Source organism: Doryrhamphus excisus, chromosome 7 (assembly GCF_030265055.1).
Source record: "Doryrhamphus excisus isolate RoL2022-K1 chromosome 7, RoL_Dexc_1.0, whole genome shotgun sequence".
Classification (NCBI taxonomy): Eukaryota; Metazoa; Chordata; class Actinopteri; order Syngnathiformes; family Syngnathidae; genus Doryrhamphus; species Doryrhamphus excisus.
In genome coordinates, this window is record NC_080472.1 from 13213628 (window position 1) to 13218627 (window position 5000).

The following is a 5000-nucleotide window of genomic DNA, read 5'->3' on the forward strand; positions in this document are numbered from 1 at the left end:
AGGCGACGCAGGCAAAACTAGACTCCAGCAAAAAGTGTCAAACAGCGCCCTCTGCTGTCAGGCAAGAGCAGAAACCATAAAAAGCTTACAGCACCTGGTATTCCCAGGCGGTCTCCCATCCAAGTACTAACCAGGCCCGCCCCTGCTTAGCTTCCGAGATTGGACGAGATCGGGCGTTTTCAGGGTAGTATGGCCGTAAGCTGCCAGGTCAACTGAAAAGATCCTATTTGAAGGCGACGCAGGCCAAACTACACTCCAGCAAAAAGTGTCAAACAGCGCCCTCTGCTGTCAGGCATGAGCAGAAACCATAAAAAGCTTACAGCACCTGGCATTCCCAGGCGGTCTCCCATCCAAGTACTAACGAGGCCCTCCCCTGCTTAGCTTCCGAGATCGGGCATTTTCAGGGTAGTATGGCTGTAAGCTGCCAAGGCAACTGAAAAGATCCTATTTGAAGGCGACGCAGGCCAAACTAGACTCCAGCAAAAAGTGTCAAACAGCGCCCTCTGCTGTCAGGCAAGAGCAGAAACCATAAAAGGCTTACAGCACCTGGTATTCCCAGGCGGTCTCCCATCCAAGTACTAACCAGGCCCGCCCCTGCTTAGCTTCCGAGATCGGACGAGATCGGGCATTTTCAGGGTAGTATGGCCGGAAGCTGCCAGGGCAACTGAAAAGATCCTATTTGAAGGCGACGCAGGCCAAACTAGACTCCAGCAAAGAGTGTCAAACAGCGCCCTCTGCTGTCAGGCAAGAGCAGAAACCATAAAAAGCTTATAGCACCTGGTATTCCCAGGTGGTCTCCCATCCAAGTACTAACCAGGCCCGCCCCTGCTTAGCTTCCGAGATCCGACGAGATCGGGCATTTTCAGTGTAGTATGGCCGTAAGCTGCCAGGACAACTGAAAAGATCTTATTTGAAGGCGACGCAGGCCAAACTAGACTCCAGCAAAAAGTGTCAAACAGCGCCCTCTGCTGTCAGGCAAGAGCAGAAACCATAAAAAGCTTAGAGCACCTGGTATTCCCAGGCGGTCTCCCATCCAAGTACTAACCAGGCCCGCCCCTGCTTAGCTTCCGAGATCGGACGAGATCGGGCGTATTCAGGGTAGTATGGCCGTAAGCTGCCAGGAAAACTGAAAAGATCTTATTTGAAGGCGACGCAGGCCAAACTAGACTCCAGCAAAAAGTGTCAAACAGCGCCCTCTGCTGTCAGGCTAGAGCAGAAAGCATAAAAAGCTTATAGCACCTGGTATTCCCAGGTGGTCTCCCATCCAAGTACTAACCAGGCCCGCCCCTGCTTAGCTTCCGAGATCCGACGAGATCGGGCGTTTTCAGTGTAGTATGGCCGTAAGCTGCCAGGACAACTGAAAAGATCTTATTTGAAGGCGACGCAGGCCAAACTAGACTCCAGCAAAAAGTGTCAAACAGCGCCCTCTGCTGTCAGGCAAGAGCAGAAACCATAAAAAGCTTAGAGCACCTGGTATTCCCAGGCGGTCTCCCATCCAAGTACTAACCAGGCCCGCCCCTGCTTAGCTTCCGAGATCGGACGAGATCGGGCGTATTCAGGGTAGTATGGCCGTAAGCTGCCAGGAAAACTGAAAAGATCTTATTTGAAGGCGACGCAGGCCAAACTAGACTCCAGCAAAAAGTGTCAAACAGCGCCCTCTGCTGTCAGGCTAGAGCAGAAAGCATAAAAAGCTAACAGCACCTGGTATTCCCAGGCGGTCTCCCATCCAAGTACTTAACAGGCCCGCCCCTGCTTAGCTTCCGAGATCGGACGAGACCGGGTGTTTTCAGGGTAGTATGGCCGTAAGCTGCCAGGTCAACTGAAAAGATCCTATTTGAAGGCGACGCAGGCCAAACTAGACTCCAGCAAAAAGTGTCAAACAGCGCCCTCTGCTGTCAGGCAAGAGCAGAAACCATAAAAAGCTTACAGCACCTGGCATTCCCAGGCGGTCTCCCATCCAAGTACTAACGAGGCCCTCCCCTGCTTAGCTTCCGAGATCGGGCATTTTCAGGGTAGTATGGCTGTAAGCTGCCAGGGCAACTGAAAAGATCCTATTTGAAGGCGACGCAGGCCAAACTAGACTCCAGCAAAAAGTGTCAAACAGCGCCCTCTGCTGTCAGGCAAGAGCAGAAACCATAAAAGGCTTACAGCACCTGGTATTCCCAGGCGGTCTCCCATCCAAGTACTAACCAGGCCCGCCCCTGCTTAGCTTCCGAGATCGGACGAGATCGGGCGTTTTCAGGGTAGTATGGCCGTAAGCTGCCAGGGCAACTGAAAAGATCCTATTTGAAGGCGACGCAGGCCAAACTAGACTCCAGCAAAGAGTGTCAAACAGCGCCCTCTGCTGTCAGGCAAGAGCAGAAACCATAAAAAGCTTATAGCACCTGGTATTCCCAGGTGGTCTCCCATCCAAGTACTAACCAGGCCCGCCCCTGCTTAGCTTCCGAGATCCGACGAGATCGGGCGTTTTCAGTGTAGTATGGCCGTAAGCTGCCAGGACAACTGAAAAGATCTTATTTGAAGGCGACGCAGGCCAAACTAGACTCCAGCAAAAAGTGTCAAACAGCGCCCTCTGCTGTCAGGCAAGAGCAGAAACCATAAAAAGCTTACAGCACCTGGTATTCCCAGGCGGTCTCCCATCCAAGTACTAACCAGGCCCTCCCCTGCTTAGCTTCCGAGATCAGGCATTTTCAGGGTAGTATGGCTGTAAGCTGCCAGGGCAACTGAAAAGATCCTATTTGAAGGCGACGCAGGCCAAACTAGACTCCAGCAAAAAGTGTCAAACAGCGCCCTCTGCTGTCAGGCAAGAGCAGAAACCATAAAAGGCTTACAGCACCTGGTATTCCCAGGCGGTCTCCCATCCAAGTACTAACCAGGCCCGACCCTGCTTAGCTTCCGAGATCGGACGAGATCGGGCGTTTTCAGGGTAGTATGGCCGTAAGCTGCCAGGGCAACTGAAAAGATCCTATTTGAAGGCGACGCAGGCCAAACTAGACTCCAGCAAAGAGTGTCAAACAGCGCCCTCTGCTGTCAGGCAAGAGCAGAAACCATAAAAAGCTTATAGCACCTGGTATTCCCAGGCGGTATCCCATCCAAGTACTAAACAGGCCCGCCCCTGCTTAGCTTCAGAGATCGGACGAGATCGGGCGTTTTCAGCGTAGTATGGCCGTAAGCTGCCAGGACAACGGAAAAGATCTTATTTGAAGGCGACGCAGGCCAAACTAGATCCAGCAAAAAGTGTCAAACATCGCCCTCTGCTGTCAGGCAAGAGCAGAAACCATAAAAAGCTTACAGCACCTGGTATTCCCAGGCGGTCTCCCATCCAAGTACTAACCAGGCCCGCCCCTGCTTAGCTTCCGATATCGGACGAGATCGGGCGTATTCAGGGTAGTATGGCCGTAAGCTGCCAGGACAACTGAAAAGATCTTATTTGAAGGCGACGCAGGCCAAACTAGACTCCAGCAAAAAGTGTCAAACAGCGCCCTCTGCTGTCAGGCTAGAGCAGAAAGCATAAAAAGCTAACAGCACCTGGTATTCCCAGGCGGTCTCCCATCCAAGTACTTAACAGGCCCGTCCCTGCTTAGCTTCCGAGATCGGACGAGATCGGGCGTTTTCAGGGTAGTATGGTCGTAAGCTGCCAGGGCAACTGAAAAGATCGTATTTGAAGGCGACGCAGGCCAAACTAGACTCCAGCAAAGAGTGTCAAACAGCGCCCTCTGCTGTCAGGCAAGAGCAGAAACCATAAAAAGCTTATAGCACCTGGTATTCCCAGGTGGTCTCCCATCCAAGTACTAACCAGGCCCGCCCCTGCTTAGCTTCCGAGATCCGACGAGATCGGGCGTTTTCAGTGTAGTATGGCCGTAAGCTGCCAGGACAACTGAAAAGATCTTATTTGAAGGCGACGCAGGCAAAACTAGACTCCAGCAAAAAGTGTCAAACAGCGCCCTCTGCTGTCAGGCAAGAGCAGAAACCATAAAAAGCTTACAGCACCTGGTATTCCCAGGCGGTCTCCCATCCAAGTACTAACCAGGCCCGCCCCTGCTTAGCTTCCGAGATTGGACGAGATCGGGCGTTTTCAGGGTAGTATGGCCGTAAGCTGCCAGGTCAACTGAAAAGATCCTATTTGAAGGCGACGCAGGCCAAACTACACTCCAGCAAAAAGTGTCAAACAGCGCCCTCTGCTGTCAGGCAAGAGCAGAAACCATAAAAAGCTTACAGCACCTGGCATTCCCAGGCGGTCTCCCATCCAAGTACTAACGAGGCCCTCCCCTGCTTAGCTTCCGAGATCGGGCATTTTCAGGGTAGTATGGCTGTAAGCTGCCAAGGCAACTGAAAAGATCCTATTTGAAGGCGACGCAGGCAAAACTAGACTCCAGCAAAAAGTGTCAAACAGCGCCCTCTGCTGTCAGGCAAGAGCAGAATCCATAAAAGGCTTACAGCACCTGGTATTCCCAGGCGGTCTCCCATCCAAGTACTAACCAGGCCCGCCCCTGCTTAGCTTCCGAGATCGGACGAGATCGTGCGTTTTCAGGGTAGTATGGCCGTAAGCTGCCAGGGCAACTGAAAAGATCCTATTTGAAGGCGACGCAGGCCAAACTAGACTCCAGCAAAGAGTGTCAAACAGCGCCCTCTGCTGTCAGGCAAGAGCAGAAACCATAAAAAGCTTATAGCACCTGGTATTCCCAGGTGGTCTCCCATCCAAGTACTAACCAGGCCCGCCCCTGCTTAGCTTCCGAGATCCGACGAGATCGGGCGTTTTCAGTGTAGTATGGCCGTAAGCTGCCAGGACAACTGAAAAGATCTTATTTGAAGGCGACGCAGGCCAAACTAGACTCCAGCAAAAAGTGTCAAACAGTGCCCTCTGCTGTCAGGCAAGAGCAGAAACCATAAAAAGCTTACAGCACCTGGTATTCCCAGGCGGTCTCCCATCCAAGTACTAACCAGGCCCGCCCCTGCTTAGCTTCCGAGATCGGACGAGATCGGGCGTATTCAGGGTAGTA

General features: G+C 52.5%; 17 non-coding genes and 5 pseudogenes across 17 annotated transcripts in view; all 22 read right to left on the reverse strand.

The window, feature by feature from the left end:
* Positions 1-82: 82 nt before the first annotated feature.
* LOC131133952 (5S ribosomal RNA) lies at positions 83-201 on the reverse strand. Its single transcript, XR_009131225.1, has one exon. It is a non-coding gene; the product is annotated as a 5S ribosomal RNA (ribosomal RNA).
* A 112-nt stretch (positions 202-313) lies between these two features.
* On the reverse strand, positions 314-422 carry LOC131133527 (5S ribosomal RNA; annotated as a pseudogene).
* Positions 423-534: 112 nt separating this feature from the next.
* On the reverse strand, positions 535-653 carry LOC131132894 (5S ribosomal RNA). Its single transcript, XR_009130477.1, has one exon. It is a non-coding gene; the product is annotated as a 5S ribosomal RNA (ribosomal RNA).
* Positions 654-765: 112 nt separating this feature from the next.
* On the reverse strand, positions 766-884 carry LOC131133175 (5S ribosomal RNA). Its single transcript, XR_009130756.1, has one exon. It is a non-coding gene; the product is annotated as a 5S ribosomal RNA (ribosomal RNA).
* Positions 885-996: 112 nt separating this feature from the next.
* Positions 997-1115, reverse strand: LOC131132933 (5S ribosomal RNA). Its single transcript, XR_009130515.1, has one exon. It is a non-coding gene; the product is annotated as a 5S ribosomal RNA (ribosomal RNA).
* Positions 1116-1227: 112 nt separating this feature from the next.
* Positions 1228-1346, reverse strand: LOC131133064 (5S ribosomal RNA). Its single transcript, XR_009130648.1, has one exon. It is a non-coding gene; the product is annotated as a 5S ribosomal RNA (ribosomal RNA).
* A 112-nt stretch (positions 1347-1458) lies between these two features.
* LOC131132934 (5S ribosomal RNA) lies at positions 1459-1577 on the reverse strand. Its single transcript, XR_009130516.1, has one exon. It is a non-coding gene; the product is annotated as a 5S ribosomal RNA (ribosomal RNA).
* A 112-nt stretch (positions 1578-1689) lies between these two features.
* Positions 1690-1808, reverse strand: LOC131132974 (5S ribosomal RNA). Its single transcript, XR_009130556.1, has one exon. It is a non-coding gene; the product is annotated as a 5S ribosomal RNA (ribosomal RNA).
* Positions 1809-1920: 112 nt separating this feature from the next.
* On the reverse strand, positions 1921-2029 carry LOC131133529 (5S ribosomal RNA; annotated as a pseudogene).
* A 112-nt stretch (positions 2030-2141) lies between these two features.
* LOC131133796 (5S ribosomal RNA) lies at positions 2142-2260 on the reverse strand. The gene has a single exon (XR_009131073.1). It is a non-coding gene; the product is annotated as a 5S ribosomal RNA (ribosomal RNA).
* A 112-nt stretch (positions 2261-2372) lies between these two features.
* Positions 2373-2491, reverse strand: LOC131133065 (5S ribosomal RNA). The gene has a single exon (XR_009130649.1). It is a non-coding gene; the product is annotated as a 5S ribosomal RNA (ribosomal RNA).
* Positions 2492-2603: 112 nt separating this feature from the next.
* LOC131133418 (5S ribosomal RNA) lies at positions 2604-2712 on the reverse strand (annotated as a pseudogene).
* A 112-nt stretch (positions 2713-2824) lies between these two features.
* LOC131132868 (5S ribosomal RNA) lies at positions 2825-2943 on the reverse strand. Its single transcript, XR_009130450.1, has one exon. It is a non-coding gene; the product is annotated as a 5S ribosomal RNA (ribosomal RNA).
* Positions 2944-3055: 112 nt separating this feature from the next.
* LOC131133327 (5S ribosomal RNA) lies at positions 3056-3174 on the reverse strand (annotated as a pseudogene).
* Positions 3175-3285: 111 nt separating this feature from the next.
* Positions 3286-3404, reverse strand: LOC131134001 (5S ribosomal RNA). The gene has a single exon (XR_009131272.1). It is a non-coding gene; the product is annotated as a 5S ribosomal RNA (ribosomal RNA).
* Positions 3405-3516: 112 nt separating this feature from the next.
* Positions 3517-3635, reverse strand: LOC131133030 (5S ribosomal RNA). The gene has a single exon (XR_009130615.1). It is a non-coding gene; the product is annotated as a 5S ribosomal RNA (ribosomal RNA).
* Positions 3636-3747: 112 nt separating this feature from the next.
* Positions 3748-3866, reverse strand: LOC131133067 (5S ribosomal RNA). The gene has a single exon (XR_009130651.1). It is a non-coding gene; the product is annotated as a 5S ribosomal RNA (ribosomal RNA).
* Positions 3867-3978: 112 nt separating this feature from the next.
* Positions 3979-4097, reverse strand: LOC131133953 (5S ribosomal RNA). The gene has a single exon (XR_009131226.1). It is a non-coding gene; the product is annotated as a 5S ribosomal RNA (ribosomal RNA).
* Positions 4098-4209: 112 nt separating this feature from the next.
* Positions 4210-4318, reverse strand: LOC131133530 (5S ribosomal RNA; annotated as a pseudogene).
* Positions 4319-4430: 112 nt separating this feature from the next.
* On the reverse strand, positions 4431-4549 carry LOC131133879 (5S ribosomal RNA). The gene has a single exon (XR_009131156.1). It is a non-coding gene; the product is annotated as a 5S ribosomal RNA (ribosomal RNA).
* A 112-nt stretch (positions 4550-4661) lies between these two features.
* LOC131133069 (5S ribosomal RNA) lies at positions 4662-4780 on the reverse strand. Its single transcript, XR_009130652.1, has one exon. It is a non-coding gene; the product is annotated as a 5S ribosomal RNA (ribosomal RNA).
* Positions 4781-4892: 112 nt separating this feature from the next.
* LOC131133641 (5S ribosomal RNA) overlaps positions 4893-5000 on the reverse strand; it is a 119-nt gene continuing 11 nt past the window's right edge. The window contains exon 1 of the ribosomal RNA XR_009130922.1: positions 4893-5000. This exon is cut by the window's right edge and continues 11 nt beyond it. This is a non-coding gene — a ribosomal RNA (5S ribosomal RNA).